General features: G+C 44.1%; 1 pseudogene across 1 annotated transcript in view; it reads right to left on the bottom strand.

The window, feature by feature from the left end:
• The window catches only part of LOC309796266 (rho GTPase-activating protein 12-like), a 33,150-nt pseudogene that overhangs the window by 13,974 nt on the left and 1,413 nt on the right, over positions 1–17,763 (bottom strand). Inside the window, exon 3 of the transcript in view lies at positions 16,310–16,336. The product of the transcript in view is annotated as a rho GTPase-activating protein 12-like (transcript). The remainder of the gene's footprint in view (positions 1–16,309; positions 16,337–17,763) is intronic.

The raw sequence follows: 17,763 nt of genomic DNA, 5'->3' as shown, positions 1-17,763 counted from the left end.
CTGTGCTCCGCAACGGGAGAGGCCACAACAGTGAGAGGCCCACATACCACAAAAAAAAAAAAAAGAAAAAAAATTTTTGAGTACGGTTTGAGCATTAGAAGGTGTTAAAGAATTTGTACACTGAAGTAAAGAATATATATGATTATTTTAAAAATGTCCCCTCAAAAGTAAATTAAGTCCTTCACTCTCACTCTTTTACAGCATGGTCTGTCCACTTCTTTGGTCTGAGTCCTGGCTCCCTGCTTGCACATTGCTTCCTGCAGCAGATGTTGTTGATGCTCCACCCATGTCTTCTGGGCTTTTAACATTTCTGTCCATGCTAGTCTGACTTCCAACTACCAGCTCCTCTGTCTCTTTGCCTGGAGTTTTTTCTCCAGCCCCCAGAGCCCTCTTTGCCTGCACATGGAAGAAGCCAGAAGTACCAGGGGATGCATGACCTCCCTAAGACAGCTCTGAATCAATAACTGACAGGAGAGGGTTATCCCTCAGGTGGGATAACTCTGAGATGCATGTTCTACTGTACTTCCTAGAATTCTCCAGCATGATTAAGCTCCAGTTATCCACAGTGGTAATTTGCTTTATAGCACACCCATTTATTGGCTTTCTTCTCTCCCATATCTCACTTCCCCACTCCTTTATGGGAATTTCCTACAATCACCTCCCAAACAGAGTACGTATACTGGAATCCTTATCTCAGAGTCTGATTTGGGAACAATCCAAACTGAAACATTTCCCCTAGAGCTGTCTCCTGTGGGAATTGCTCTTTCTCCCAAAGTCGGAGAGCAAGAGAGACACCAACAGCTTTTTCCTAGCGCCCTTCTTTCACTCCTGTGCAACATTTCTTCCTTCTTTCATTCTCACACCATTTACTCCTATGCCTCCTCATTGCTATCATTTATCGGCATCCTGGTCACTACGCCAGATCCATGGAAGATTCTGGTACTCCTCTGTACTCCCCTTCCTGTCATTAGCCCGAGGGCCCCATATAGAAGTCCCAACTCAACTTCTTGGTGCCTTCATCTCAGGTTATCTTCAGCTCTGCCCCATTTCACCCACTGCCTTAGCCACACTATGGACCTCATCATCACCCACTGCTCTATCTCTGAATCTCTAAACTCCAATTTCCATCCTTAAACTGTAAGATTCCACTTCACCAGCTGTTTTTCTTTTTTGATATTTGGTTTTGGACCTGGCTGCACCTGCCCTATAAGCCCCCACCCAAAGTCAGTCATATAATCTACCTTTTCTGAGAACTGCTGGAGAAGATCACCCAAGCTTGAAGATCATTGACATGGTCTTCAGCCTCATTTGAACTCTCAGCTCTTAGTCAATCTTTTGCTTATGGTTATCAGCCTCTCTCTCTAGTAATGTTCTTGACAGTTGCCTAGGACCCTTCTCATTCGCTCCCAACCTCTTCCAACTGGGTTTCCATTTTGCCTCTGAGTCTTGGCTCTGTCCTCTTTTACACTCTTCCTTTTCCCATCTAGTGGTTCCATTCTTCCTCAAGGACTTGGCTCAAATGTGTATGCACAACATTTCCTCTAGCTGTCCCTTCAGGACCCCAACTCTGGCTCTAGGCTTGGACTGCCAGCTCTGCTGGGCCCATCCAACTTCACTGCTTCCCTAGTGCTTTCCCCTCCCCTCTCAACCACTAAAAGGGGATTCAGACAACTCCTATTCATCAATTCATCTTTTCAACAAATAGTTGTTACATATCTCTTGAGCCTGGTGACAGGTGCACTGCCAAGAACTATGCTAGGTGCTGGGATATGATGGTAAATGAGAAAGACAACATTTCTGACCTCATGGCCTTGCACACTGTGACATTACCATTGAAGAAATCTGATAGAAAATATTAATAGTAAGAAGGAACTACTTTAGGTAGGGTAGTTAGGGAACACCTCTATGAGGAAGTAACATTTGATTCAGGACTTGAAGCTTTAAAAGGAAGCAGACATCTGAAGAACCCAGTGGAAAAGCATTTTAGGCAGAGGGAACTACAAATGAAAGAGTTCCGAGGCTAGAAAGAGCTTGATACATAACGCAAATACAGAAGGCCAATATGGACGAGGCATAGTAAGTTGAGGGGAGAAGAGTAGGAGAAATGCATGGGGCCATATCTGGTAGGAGTTTGAATTTTATTTTAAGTGTGATGGGAATCCAGTAGAGGGTTTTGATCAGGAGAGTGACATGATTTAATTTCCATTTTTAAACGATTACCTTATCTTACAGTTTGGGCAAGAGATGAGTTTCCCTTGAGTTTGAAATTTATTTTAAGTGTGATGGGAATCCAGTAAAGGGTTTTGATCAGGAGAGTGACATGATTTAATTTCCATTTTTAAACGATTACCTCATCTTACAGTTTGGGCAAGAGATGAGTTTCCCTTGGGCTAGGATAGTAAAAGTGGAGGTGGGAGAACTGGATGAATTAGAAATTCATATTGGATGTAGAATGGTCAGGATTTGCTGATGGATTAAATTTGGGGAGTAAGAGAGAAGGAGGAATCAATGATGACTCCCAGGTTTCTGACATACGTTAGTGTCATTTTTCTAAGATGGAAAACATGGGGAAAGACAGATTGGGTGGGAGGAGGGTGTCAAGAGTTCTATTTTACAGGTGTCGTATTACAGATGTCCAATAGAAGTCCAAGTGTTGATTTTAAATGGGCAGGTGTATATGTGAATCTGAAGTTTAGAGTATTTTTAGGGTCTTCACTGGGAATCATCAGCATAAAGATGGTATTTAGAGTCATAGACAGTGATGAAACCACTTAAGGAATGATTTGAGAGAGAAGAGAAGAGGGAGCTCAAGATAAAATATGGGTAACTCTGATATTTAGAGTTCAGGTAGAGGACCCTGAGAAGTAAAGATTGGTTAAAAAAAATATGGTATTTACAAAGCCAAAGAGGAAAAGTTTCAAGGAAATAAGGAGTGATCACCTATGTCAAATGCTAATGAGAGGGCTAATAAAATTAGGACAAAAATGTAATCATTGGATTTTTTTGGGGGGGGAGTCAAAAGCCCCATGTTTTATTATTATTACTGAAGAAGGAGCACCTAAAAAAAGGGTTTGAAGGGTTAAGTACAAGGTCTTAAATTGATCATTTTTATCCTTTTGTTTAATTTTGTCATTCTACCCTTTCTCAAGCTCCTTTGTAGATCACAAGTAGATTTATTTATTTATTTGTTTGTTTATTTATTTACTTTTTAACACCTTTACTGGAGTATAATTGCTTTACAATGGTGTGCTAGTTTCTGCTTTATAACAAAGTGAATCAGCTATACATATACGTATATACCCATATCCCCTCCCTCTTGGTCTCCCTCCCTCCCACCCTCCCTATCCCACCCCTCCAGGCGGTCACAAAGCACCGAGCTGATCTCCCTGTGCAATGCAGCTGCTTCCCACTAGCTATCTATTTTACATTTGGTAGTGTATATATGTCCACGCCACTCTCTCACTTCGTCCCAGGTTACCCTTCCCCCTCTCCGTGTCCTCAAATCCATTCTCTACGTCTGCGTCTTTATTGCTGTCCTGTCCCTAGGTTCTTCAGAACCATTTTTTTTTTAGATTCTATATATATATGTTAGCATACGGTATTTGTTTTTCTCTTTCTGACTTACTTCACTCTGTATGATTATTGGATTTTGCAACATAGATATCTCTGGGGATTTGACAAGAGTGGTTTCAGTAGATTGATGGGCATAGAAGCCAGACTGGAGTGGATTTAAGATGAAATAAGGCGTGAGGAAGAAGAGATTGCATGTGTAGGCAATTCTTTCAAGAATGTTTTCTGTTAATGGATACAGAAATGTGGGGAAGCAGCTGGAGGGATAGTAGGGTCAAGGAAAAGTTTATTTGGGGGATAGTAAATGCTAACTCATGAATTATATGCTGCTAAGAATTGTATGTTGCTAAGAATTATTTAGTAGAGAGGCTTCCCTGGTGGTCCAGCGGTTAAGACTCTGTGCTCCTAATGCACAGGGCCCGGGTTCGATCCCTGGTCAGGGAGCTAAGATCCCACATACCACAACTAAGCCCACGCGATGCAACTACTGAGCCTGTGTGCTCTAGAGCCTGCACACTGCAACTAGAGAACCCCGTGCACAGCAATGAAGACCCAGCACAGCCAAAATAAATAAATAAATAAATAAATAAATAAAAGAATTATCCAGTAGAGACAGCAAAAGTCCTCATAAAGGAGAGAAGTGATGTCGTGGCAATGACTTCTAGATATCCTCTAATAACTGTCTCCTCCTCTTCCACGATAATAAAACTCCCAATTCATAGCTGGCCTCATGACCTACTAGAATAAAGGTTATACTTTCCAGCCTTCTTTGCTGCTAGATGTGTCAATATAACTATCTCTGGCTAATAAGATATAACCAGAAGTGTCATGTGACAGCTCTTGGGAACCTTCTTTGAAAGACAGCTGGCACATGCCCTTTGTCCCATCTTTTGTCCTTTCCTCCATCCAGTTGCCTGAAATTTGGATGTGATGGCTGGAACTCAAGCTACTGTTTTGGGCCTTGAGGACAAGGGCCACATCCCAGGGATGCACTGAGTTGAGAGGCACATGAGCTTTGAAGATTTTGTGGAGCAGGGTCACCATATCAACTCTGGACTGCCTACTTTCATTCCTTTATGTGTGAGAGAAATAAACTCTCTTGTCTAAGCCACTATTATTTTGGACCCCTGTTGCTCACAGATGAACCTAATCCTAACTGATTTAGGTGGGATCCAATGCACAAGTGAAAGGAATGGTCTTTAACAGCAGACAGTTCATCCAATATATCAGAAAGTAAGGGTACAGGTAGAGGTAGGTGGGTAGATGTGGTGGTGAGAAAGTAAGGAAGTTCTCATTTAATTCATTCTCTTTTCTCAATGCGGTGGGAGGTGAGGTTTTCAGCTGAGAATGGAGATGGACAGTAGAGGGTTGTATGTAGAATAGAGAAGGTATCAGACAGAATTTAATATCTAGAAGAGCAAGGAGATGGCTTTGACATCTGTGAGGAACCCTCTATTAGAGCTGAATTATTTCTCTCCTTATTTCTACCAGCCCTGTTCTCCTGAATCCTTGACTCCATGATCACTTTTTTGTGCTTTATTTTCTAGAGTACCCTGATTCCGATATCCTCATGATTTCCACCCAGTACTTCCAAAGCTGTGCCCTCTCCCTGAGTTCCCCAGATAGGATTCCTCTGGGATCTCAGTGCTTTCCTAAAGCTGAACTAGATTTGCCATGCCCTTGTTGGACTGGATTGGCAGGTTTTAACACCCCACCCCACCCTGGTCTCACCATTTACTTTTCTGGTTTGCCTCATAGGCCTTCTAGCTTTCTCTCTCTTAAGCAAACTCTGGCCATCAACTGACACCTTCTCCACTTTTCATCCCAATTTCCAGCTTGCCCTTCTTTCAAACCCTAGTTCTTGTCGCGCTTCCTTCAGGAAGCCTTTTCTAACTCGTTTCATCTACCTTGATTTTTAAATTAGTGAATGAATAAGTTGACACCTAGTATGTGACTAGAATTGATTTCTGTCTCTGAATAACTATCCATAAGTATCCATATACTTATAATCTGTACCACATAGTTGAACACGTGACATGTGGAAGTTTATTCCTACTCTTTGCACTCTCCCCTTTCTTTCCTTGCACCTTAACCTCTTACTAAGAGTGGGCTTTTTGCAAATAAAAGTTTCAACATTTTCCCCCTCCAAAATGAAGCATTGGAGTCATGCTTCAAGATGAGCTCGATACTAGCAAGAGAGGTTTATGTTGTACATGTGTTACTCTGAAGAGCATGAAAGACCATAGATAGTGTTTCTTGGACCAGTTACATCAGACCCAATCTGGAGAGCTGGTTAAAAAATGAAGATTTCTATGAGCCAAGAGACATATGTAAAAATATTTAGGGCAATGTTATTTATAATAGCCAAGGAAACAAACAATAACAACAACAAAACTGGAAACAACCCAAATGACCATGAACAAGAGAATGGATAAATAAATTGTGCTGTACTCACAAAATGGAATACTGCATAGCAATGAAAATGACTAAACTACAGTCAAATGCACCAACATGAATGAATCTCAAAAACAGTGTTGAATGATAAAGCAAGTTGCCCAAGAATATAAATAGTATGACATCATTATATAAAGTCCTAAAACAAGCAAGCTAAATAGTTTTTTTCTAATTCAAAGATACAATCACATGTGGAAAACAATAAGAAAAGCAAAAAGTAATTAATATAAAATTCAGAAAAGTGCTTGCCTCTTGGAGGAAGAGAGAGGAATGCAACTGGGGAGGGGTACACAGAGAAATGTTCTATTTATAAAGCTCAGTGTTTGGTACATGGGTGTTCATTGCATTACGGTTCTTTAAATTATACATATGTATCATATATACCCTTTTGTATGCAGACCTCACAGTGAAAAATTTAAGTGTAGATTTCTAGTCCCTGCTCAGATCTACTGAACCTGAATTATTAATAGTGAAGTTCCTGAATCTACGTTGTCATTTGGTACCCTGAATGGTTCTGTAGTCAGAACTACTGACATGAGGCCTCTTTACATACATAACCCATAGAGCCAGGAACCTGGAGCTGAAAAGCAGGCTAGAAAAAGACCCAAAGGTCTGTGGAAGAGAAGAGAAAGAGAAACTATAGAGCAAAGGGACGCCAGATACCCCTTCCAGATGCCTATGTGTTGCCTGGTAGAAGACCTGAGGTTTTGGAAAAGTCAAGACAATTTGTATACCATTCTTTGAGTTCCATATTTTAATTGTGATTGGTCATAGAAAAGCCTTTTCTATATCTACACACCCTCCCAGATATTACAGGCATAAGTAAAGTGTTACATGAGGTTTTTTGTTCATCTTACTACAAGTTCCACAACAGTATGTGTACTAGTCAGCTAGGGCTGCGATGACAAAATACCATAGACTGAGTGGCTTAAACAACTGTATTTTCTCACAGTTGTAGAGGCTAGAAGTCCGAGATCAAGGTGTCTACAGGGTTGGTTTCTTCTGAGGCCTCTTTCCTTGGCTTGCAAATGGACACCTTCTGGTTGTGTGTTCACGTGGTTGTCTCTCTGTGCGAGCATGTGTTTGGTGTCTCTGCCTGTGTTCTTTTAATAGGGACACAGTCATATTGGATTCGGGCCCTTCCTAATGATCCCATTTTAACTTAATGTCCTCTTTAACGTCCCTATCCGCTGCATTCTGAGTTACTAGGGATGAGGGGTTCAACATATGAATTGGGGAGGGGCGCAATTCAGCCCATCACAGTATGGAATGTGTATTTTGGTTTTGTTTGTTTGTTTTGGTATGACCTTTATGGTACCCTGCAGAGAGCTGTGCATACAGTGGTGCCTAATTCATATTGATTGCTTGATCAGTAACTCAGCTAAAAGGTTTGGTGGGGAAAAAGGTATAAAGCAATGTGTAAAATGGATTCATCTTTCTCCAGAGTTGACTGGTTGTCGCATGTTCATCAGATTGACTAGCTGATCAGTTATCTTCAATTCAAAATAAGCCAGGCATTAAGAATCCAGGAGACATTCACTCCAAAACATTATAAAGCATTAAGCTGCTTGAAGGCTGAGCTCTTAGCAGTTTGACATTTCCTTTAAAAGCTGTTGGAATCCCTCTCTCCAGGAAACCCCGTCGGAGGGAGCTTAGTGTTTTACTTATCCAAGTCTTTGCAGCAATGAATTAAACATGTACCGAAAAGGGAGGCGTCAAATCTTGCAGTATCTCCCTGTCCCATGCTGAGCTGGCACGTCCCAAGGACAAGGCCAATCACCCCGTCATGGAATGGCGGAGTCAGACAGATGTATTGGAGAGGAGGAAAAAAAGCAAAGAAAACACTTCCCTTGGCAAAGAAAGAGCCTTTGATTTAGAGCTGCTGAGACTGTTTCTTTGACTCCTACTAGCACCGGCCTGCCCTCTGGGGGATCTGGCAGGCATGTGGGGATTGGGAATAAGGGAAGGAAGCAGAAGTTTGTAAAGGAAAGACACAAAGCAAACCTGGCCAGACCCTGCTAATAAACATCCAATGTGCACATCCACATCTACCACTTCATTTCACCTTGACAACAACCTTAGGAAATAGGCAGGACAGGTACTATTTCTCTCTCATTATAGATATGAAAAGAAGCCCAGAGAGATGGAGACGTGTACAGACAGCTGGCTGGTGGTAGAGCTGAGGCTAGAGTCCAGGGTTCCAGGGATCTTTTAACAGACTGGTTCTCCTTGGATTAAGAATTAATCTAATTTTCCTGCCACCACAATTTTATATACGGAGCAGGGGGAGATGATTTACACCACAGATTTTAGAATGAGAACGTAACCTTGGAAATCATCAGAAGAGAATACAAGAATTCAGGGAAAGGCCCAGTGGGACTCCAGAGGTCTATTTCTTTCCATAACTCACTTTGTAAAACCACCTCTGTGAGATTGCCTGGCTTGTGCCTCCTCTGAAATATCCAACTTATCCAACTTCAGTAGTGACCCATGAGGTCTCCCTGTGCCAAGCCCTGCTTACCACTCTGACCTCCTCTCTCTCCAAGTCTCTACTATTGTCCCACGATCCAGCCAACAGGACTGTGAACAGTTCCTGGAGCATGCTGGATTCACACCTCCCAGCCTTCTAACACTTGCTTTTCTGCCTCCTTCAGTCTCATGAGCTCTCCATTCTCCCAGTCTGTTAGTCACTTCTTGGTCTCCCTTCTCTACCAAGCAGGACCCCATGGCATGCCCCCTCAGCATTATTGTCCCTTTGCTAGCACCCTTACACTTCATTCACACACACCCAACCAAACCCCAACTGGGGACAGCACAACGCGACTTCTCTGCTCCTACAGTTGAATGGCTAAGCACTGCTGGAGGCATATCCCACAACTCTGGAGACTGCTGCTCCTATAAACTTCCAGTCTCTTCAGCTAGGCCTGCAGCCCACTCATCAGGCCTCTCACTTGTCCATGGTCCAATCCCTCTCACACTCTTCTCGATGATGTCTCCAAACTTTTCACTACCCTCCTCAGTCCCTTTACTTGACCTTGCTTGCCTCCCTCTTGGCAGAAAACTTTGCTTCCTACCTCACTGAGAAATTTGAGGACATTGGGAAGGATCTCTCCAACTTCCTACTCCCATCAACTACAGCCTCCTCTCCATCTGCACCCATCCTTCCTTTCTTCTCCCCCAGTTTCAGAGGGTGAGGTACCCTCTTCCTGTTTAAGGCCAACACTTCTACCCAGGCCTTGGACCTACCCCTCCTGCTTCCTCCAGGACCTTACTCTGTCAGATGACCCCTTTCTCCCTCATCCTCTATATCTCTTCCTCAACTGGATTCTTCCTCTCAGCCTAAAAATTCAAGTCTCTCTTATAAAAACAAAACAAAAAAGCCAAAACAAACCCAAACCTTTTTTTGGGGGCCCTCTTTCTTGATCACTTCTAGCTACTATTCAGTCTCTTTTCCTCTCCTTCTCATCTAATTTTCTCAGGAGAGTATTCTACATATGCTATGTTCACATTCTTTTTTTTTTTTTTTTTTTAATACACAGGCCTCTTACTGTTGTGGCCTCTCCCGTTGCAGAGCACAGGCTCCGGACGCGCAGGCTCAGCGGCCATGGCTCACGGGCCTAGCCGCTCCGCGGCATGTGGGATCTTCCCAGACTGGGGCACGAATCCGTGTCCCCTGCATCGGCAGGCGGACTCTCAACCACTGCGCCACAAGGGAAGCCCTGTTCACATTCTTTACATTCACTTCTCAACCAACTAAAGTCTGGCTTCTGTCCCTCCCCTACTACTTTGCTAATTACTCTTGCTAAAAGTCACTAGTTGCCTACTCCTTGCCAACTCAATGGACACTGCTCAGTTCTTAGCAAATCTCTCTGAGGTTTTTGAGATTTCTGACCACTCCCTCTTTAAAGAAAAAAAATAACAGGCTCTTGGCTTCCACAGCCCCCTGTTCTCCTTGTTAATACCCGTTATTTATCCCTCTGCACGTGTGTAGGCTCCTTTTCTGCCACTTACCCCTTCACTGTTGGTATTCCCCACTGTTGTCCTTAGCCCACTGCTTTCATCCTGTGGTAGTTTCTCCCTGCATGATCTCATTCATTCTCATGTTAGTAACTCCTCTTTTGGTTGGAGAAAAACAAAAAAACCCTCACTCAAATTATCCTCGATGGCTTGGCTTTGATTTGAGGCTGCACATAGACTGAGATGGGAATTCTATCAGGTAGTGAAGCAGCTTCAAGAATGGGCAAGTCCCTCCATCTTTTTCTTGGGCCACATGCTCACTTTCTCTGTCTCTCTCTTTTTGTATCCTTTTGTCCAGTGTCTACTCCATTCTTCTCTTTCTACTGCCTGATATCCTTTGTTTATCCATTGTTTTTGTCCCCTTCTTACTTCAGCTTCAAATGGCCTCAGCTTGTCATGTCCCAATTTTCTACAATTTTCCATCTTCGACTTCCAGTGTTAACTGGCCTAGAGTCTCTGTAGTTCTTAGTTCAAAATCCTTAGAGAGAGAGAGATTCTAATAATCCCACTTTATCTTTTTCACCAGGCCATGGGTTATAAATCTCTGGTCAGTTCACAGATTGGCTGCCCTTGGGTCAGGGACATACTTGGTTCCATTGGCTGCAAGCACGGCAGGTGGAGGGGAGTAGGTTAGATGGATCATGTAGCACAAACTATAGCTGCTTGGACATCAGTCAGTGGATGCATTAAGTTCCCTTAGAAGTACTGTGGTCATGGCAGGCCATGACTAATATCCCCAGTGTAATCTCACATCTAAATCTCTAGCATAGTCTCTCCCCAGGGCTTTAAACGTTTTAAATTTTATTTTATTTTATTTTATTTTATTATTATTTTTTTGCGGTACACGGGCCTCTCACTGTTGTGGCCTCTCCCGTTGCGGAGCACAGGCTCCAGACACGCAGGCTCAGCGGCCATGGCTCACGGGCCCAGCCGCTCTGCGGCATGTGGGATCTTCCCAGACCGGGGCACGAACCCGTGTGCCCTGCATCGGCGGGTGGACTCTCAACCACTGAGCCACCAGGGAAGCCCAAAACGTTTTAAATTTTTAATATTAAAATGGAAGCATTTAAATTTCAAAATGCATGCTAGGCATCACCTCTCGGATACTCCCTAGGCACATTAAACTCAACTTGTCCAAAAGGGGAAATTCTCCATTTTCTTCTAAACCAGCACTACCTTTTGGATTCTCTATCGTAGTTGATGGCACCACCATTTTATTGCTCTTTCTATCACTGCTGTTGTTAGTACTATCCATAAAGCTACCCAAACTAGAGATCTGAGTATCATTTTGAAGTTTCCTTCACATAAATCATCCATATTCAATTGATCACAAAGCCCTGCCTATTTTACCTCCTGATTTTTTTTCCCCATTCTCTCCTTTCCACAGTGCTCCAGTTTAGGCCACCATTATTTTTCACGTGGATGGTAGCAACAGCCTCCCAACTGGGTTCCCCTTTTATGGTCTTGTCCCTCTATAACCCATCCCTCACACCGCAGTAGAGTGATCTATATTTCTGAAAACATACATGACCATTCCTCTTCTCTGTCTTAGATCTTGCAATGACTCTCTGTTGTCTACTGGATCAAGACTAAGCACTTAAAATAACGTACAAGGCCCTGCTCTTCCTGTGCTCCAGCTCCTCAGCTACCACGACTTGCCTTTCATTTCACATCTCAGCATCACCACACTGTTTATTCCCTCCACACAAAATGCTGTTTCTCACCTCTATGCCTTTGCTTCTGCGGACCCTCTCTGCTTGGAATACCTTCGCCCTGTTCCTTCCTCCACATGACGGGATCATTCAGATTCTGTTCAGGTATAACTTCCTCCAGGAAACTATTTTGTCTTCTCTCCTGTTTCCAATGTGAACAAGGCAGTCCTCTATGTTCTAATTATGTCCTGGTCTTATTTCTAGCATTGCGTATCTTCCCACATTGCTCTTCAGAGGGCAGAACCTGTGTCTTATTCATATCTATATTACTAACACCTAGCATAGGTCTTGGCATGCAGTAGCGGCTCAATTTTTGTTGAATGCATGAAAGAAGGAGAGGAAAAGGACGCTGAGGCAATAATAGGCAGGCCGTTGAGACAAAGGAGATGGGGAGGATGAGAGGAAGAGGGAGGGAAGATAGAGAAGATGGGAGGGGAGAGTGAGAGAGAGAATGAGAGGAACCACCACAGTGGGTCAAAATCATCTTTCCTCTGACCTAACTCAGAGAAACTAGCCAGAGAGCCGGGAGCTGGCTCATCCCCCTTTTCCCTCTCCTAGAATCACAAAAGCTGGCAGAGCTATGTCAAGGGCTGGGCACAAGAAGCCCTGGAGATAGATGGAAATGCAAGCTAAAGAGCTGTCAGCTGGGTCACTGCTGACAGCTGTAGCAAAAGGGCAGCAGACTATAAGAGGATGTGGTCCTGCTGGGCTGCTGGAACCAGAGATGGGAGAGCCATTCGTTATTAATAACCATAACTAGGCCGTGGTGGCACAGAGAGGTGACTGCCTCCAACTGGCTAGGATTCCACTTTTCAAATAAGCCATCGCTTCTCACACCTGTGGGTAATGGCGCAGTTCCCAAAATGAAGCCACAGTCCTATCAGCCAATCCCAGGTGGTTTGGGCTTTTAAACCACATAGAGAAATGACAAATGACAAGGGCTTTGAAATAAGAGGCTGAAAACCTAGGAATTATGATAGTGTGGCCTGGACTCAAGGAAGACTAATCCTAGTAGAAGCAGAAAGAAGTCCCTTCCCCTGGAACAGGATGCTCCATCCTCCTGTTTCCCCCAAACCACTCCTGGCTCAGGCTTCCCCATTTCTGTCAAGGATGTAAATAGCCTCTCAGTCACCAGGCTCTTCCTCACTATTTAATCATTAATTAGCCAGACTTGCTTAATCTTTCTATAAAATTTCTCTCTGCTCTTCCCCAGTTAAGTTCTTTACACTCAGGTTAACATATAACATAGTTACCTCCTAAAGCCCAAAGTCTTCAGTGGTTCCATGGTGTCCAACAAATGGAATCCACACTGCTAATCCCAAGCTCTCTTTCCAGTTTTGTTTCTTACCATCTCCAGTATCAACCTTTTACTCCTGCCAGTCTAGAAACTCGCAGTTTTCTGAACTCTCCCTTATGCTGTCCTACATCTGGGCTTGACTTGAGGATTCCTTCCACCTAAAATGCTCTTCACCAATCTCTCCCCCCGGGACATCACTGCTAAGTCCATACTCAGAGCCAAGAACAGCCCCGTCATTTACTATCAGTGTGAAATTGGGCAAGTTCTGTTGCCCGCTTAAACTTCCATTTCCTCATCAGTAAATGGGGGTAAAAACAATACCATTCAGGGCTGATGAGAGAAATACATAAATTTTTAAAAGGCATTCAGTGCTCTAGTTATGTTCAGAAGAGGGAATTATTGAAAAGATAGCAGGTTGCTCACAGAATCAACTGGAAAGTCTGGCTATCCAGTTCAGAAAAGGGTCAGGGACCAAGGGAAGCTGGGAAGGGAGACCCCTAAGTAGCTCACATCTCAGGGTCAGTCTAACTAAAATGCCACTGCTGATGCTACCTTGCCACGGGTACCACCCTTGGACTCCTGACCCCCCTCTGCTTAAGTGCTCCGTGAATGGTAGCTTTCATATTAAATCTTCACCATCTTTTGAGGCTCAACTCAATTACCACACTAATAATACCTCCTGCCCCCCAGTTTCCAACATCCTGAAATGTTGATATTCTCACTTGATCCTTTCAAGCACCTGGTCAGGTAGAAAGTAGCCAGCTGGAGCAGAACTGGTTAGGTCTAGGATACATGGCCAGTAAGTGACAGACTGAAAGCCAGGTCTTCTGACCCTAAATTCTATAACAGTAAAATTTATTTGGTGATTACTATGTGTCATGCACTAATCTAAGAGTTTTGTGTGTATTAACTTATCTAATCTTAATATAACCCTATGAGATAGGTATTATTATATAGCCCCATTTTACAGTTGGGGAACTGAGGAACAGAGAGGTTTAGTAACTTGCCAAGGTCATAGAGCTGATAAGTACCAGATCTGAACCCAGACAGTTAAGCCTTAGAGTCTATCTTCTTAACTGCAACACCTAGGCCAGAGTGCCTTCAGAGCCTAAGCTCTTAACTGCTGTACCGTATTGCATTGCAAGTCTGAGATTCCTTTTATGCAGACTAATGTTCTTCCTTTTTCAGTGACCAGCCCAATCACCTCAGCTAGAAGTGATGCCACACACCTAGTTCATCTCTCACGCTACAGGGTAGATATGAAGCATTTACAAGACATTAAGTTCCTTGAGGGCAATGTGCTATATCGCTTGTAGCACTTTGTAACTGGTGAGTGATTGAGTGAAGGAGGAACTGAGTGAAAGAGAAAAAAGACAAGTGAATTCAGCTATGGAGAAATGGGCATTGGGTCCAGGGTGCATGTTGGGGGAGGATTACAAACCTGGTCAAGCTCCATGTCAGAGGCCCATATGATTAAGGCCCAGGGATGACTCTGAGGGTTCCCCAGCATCCCAAAGCTGAACTGGAGCCCAAGGTTTGCTGATGATTGGACCTTGTCTTAGTTTGCTAGGGCTGCCATAACAAAATAACACAGACTGGTGGGCTTAAGCAACAGAAAGTTATTTTCTTATAGTTCTGAAGGCTGAAAGTCCAATGTGCCAACAGGCTTAGATTCCTTGAGGCCAATCTCCTTAGTCTATAGATGGCCACCCTCTTGATGCCTCTTCAAGTGGTTGTCCCTCTGTGCCTGCATGCCCCTGGTGTCCCTTTTGTGTGCTCAACTTTCCTCTTCTTTTTTTTTAATAAATATATTTATCTTATTTATTTATTTTTGTCTGACTTTGGGTCTTTTATTTTTTTGGTTGGGGGTAGGAGTTTATTAATTAATTTATTTATTTTTGCTGTGTTGGGTCTTCGTTTCTGTGCGAGGGCTTTCTCTAGTTGTGGCAAGCGGGGGCCACTCTTCATCGCAGTGCGCGGGCCTCTCACTATCGCGGCCTCTCTTGTTGTGGAGCACAGGCTCCAGACGCGCAGGCTCAGTAGTTGTGGCTCATGGGCCCAGTTACTCCGCGGAATGTGGGATCCTCCCAGACCAGGGCTCGAACCTTTGTTGGTGCACACGGGCTTTCTCTAGTTGTGGTGAGCGGGGGCTACTCTTCATTGCGGTGCATGGGCTTCTCGTTGTGGTGGCTTCTCTTGTTGTGGAGCATGGGCTCTAGGCACGCGGGCTCAGTAGTTGTGGCTCATGGGCTTTAGAGCGCTGGCTCAGTAGTTGTGGCGCACGGGCTTACTTGCTCCACGGCATGTGGGATCTTCCCAGACCAGGGCTCGAACCCGTGTCTCCTGCATTGGCAGGCGGATTCTTAACCACTGCACCACCAGGGAAGCCCCTTTCCTCTTCTTATAAGGACATCAGTCCAATTGGATTAGGGCCGACCTTGAGGGCCTCATTTTATACTTAATTACCTCTTTAAAGGCCTATCTCCATATACAGTAACATTGTGAGGTATTGGGGTTAGAGCTTCAACATATGAATTTTGGGGGATACAATTTAGCACGTAACAGAACCCTTCCCCCATCTTACCCTTGGCTTTTTCCCAACTATGGTAGAAGGGAAATGGGTGTGCAGTGGAGGTAAACGCATTGAGTCACACTGGGCCTTGTTCACCTACCCGGGGACCTTAGGCCTGTGTAACTCTATGCATTTGCCTTGGGCCTGAAGTGGGTAGAAAGTATCTTTTGAGATTGGACTTAAGGTTAAACAGGACAATGCTGGCAACTTTAGTGCATCCCTTCCAGATATACAGAAAATGAAAGTTGTGCCATCTGGCTTTTAATATTCCACTTGGGTGCTGTCTATTTAGTTAATAAAAGAAAACCCTAATCACTGTCCTTTGCTAAGCGAGCTGTTATAACATCTGTTTGAAAGCCCCCTACACACAAGTAATTAAACAAGCACCGTGTCCTCTGGGGGTGAGGAAGGGAAGTCAGCTGTACTGCCAGTGTTCTCCAGCTGCACAATGCTCAACATCCCAGAGTGCTAGTTCATTCAGCAGCTATTTACTCAATGTCTACCATTGCCCAGGCCCCAAGGGAGGAGGTGGGAATAGAGACAGAGAGGGAGGCCTAGTTCTTGCCCTTAAGAAGCTTACAGTCTAGTGGCGGAGAAAAATGGGTAGCCAGATAATTCAGTACAGTGATCAGTGCTCTGGCAGAGGGAGACACCGGGTGCTGTGCGAGGCGAGGAGGGGCATCTCACCCGGCCTTGGGAGCCAGAGCAGGTTTCCTGGAAGAGGAGGAGATGAAGAGCTCAGTCAGGAAGAGGGACTTCCCTGGTAGCCCAGTGGTTAAGACTCTGTGCTCCTGATAAAGGGGGCATGGTTTCCCTGGTTGGGAATCCTGCATGCCACACAGTATGGCCAAAAATTTAAAAAAAAAAAAAGAGAGCTCAGTCCTGAAGAAGCAGAAGTTAGAAGTTAGTGAGTTAAAGATGGGAACAGGCTGGGGTGGGAAGGTGAGTAGATGCTGCAAGCAAGGTGATTGTGTTGCACAAGTCCAGGGGGCACCATTCACCCTGTGGTCTATGATAGAAACTGCCCCTGGAGTTATGTGACTCAGTGACAGAAAGGAATCAGCCTCCCAATTTTCCACAAAACCTTTTTTTTTTAACTGGTTGGTGCTTTTTCTCTTTCCTTTTTTTCTTTTTAATTTTATGTTGGAGTATAGTTGATTAACAATTTTGTGTCAATTTCAAGTGTACATCCAGAAAACCTTTAGAAAGCTAGACTGAGAATCTGGACAAGGTCTTATGCTAAATGCAAAGAAAAGGTCTTTAGGAGGAGGTTATGGCACGAGGGAAGGGGGCACGAGTGGGTTTCTAGGTTCCTACAAAGACTGAGTTGAGATCTCCACTGAAAGCATCTCACCATGCCCCTAGACCTGGAAACAGTGCTGGGGCCTGGCTGGAGAAAGGAAAGGCTGTCAGGAGGTAAAGCTGGAGAAGGCTGCAACTTCAGACCAGGAACGCTAACAGGCAAGACTCATCCCTAATGGAAACCAGGAAAGAAATTCACCGTCAGTCTCATATTTTACAATCAGGAATGGCTCATTTTCATGAACCCACTTTTAATACGAGAAAGCCCTGGGCAAGATTGCGAAATAAAATAATCATACTCCTTTCATTCATACTGTATTGTGTGGTTTACATAAAGTTTCATTTTCTTATTTTTTTCATCCTAGCTTCACAATAAGCCAACGAGGCAGGTAGAACAGGGATTGCCACTCCCTTCTGCCAGATGATAAAACTGAGGCCCAGAACAGTTAAGTTACCCCAATTCATAGGGAAGCAGCAGAGCTAGAATTCAGGCCCTTTTAGACCTGGTGCATGCTTGTTCCACTCACCATGGAGAAAAGCCTGCCTTTGACAGCTTGCTGGCAAGCTCCCTCGCCCCAGCCTCCTGCCTTGGGGCATCACACTCCTTACATCCACTTCGGATTTTTCACCCATTCGGCAGCTACCCTTTCTAGGCCACATGACCTCATCCACATCCAGCCTTTCTCCTATCTCAGGAATGTGTCCAGGTAGAGAAGCTCTTTTTAAGGTTCTACTCCACGGGAGGGGGGGAGAACTTACCCACTAACCTAATTAATATTCCTGAGAGGTTTGGGAAATGACTGTTACCCCTCCCAGAGAACAGTGCACTTTAAGTTCTC

Source organism: Mesoplodon mirus (genome assembly GCF_964341445.2).
Source record: "Mesoplodon mirus genome assembly, chromosome: X".
Taxonomy (NCBI): domain Eukaryota; kingdom Metazoa; phylum Chordata; class Mammalia; order Artiodactyla; family Ziphiidae; genus Mesoplodon; species Mesoplodon mirus.
Note: the sequence above shows the minus strand (reverse complement) of the source record. Positions and strands in the feature narration are given on the sequence as shown.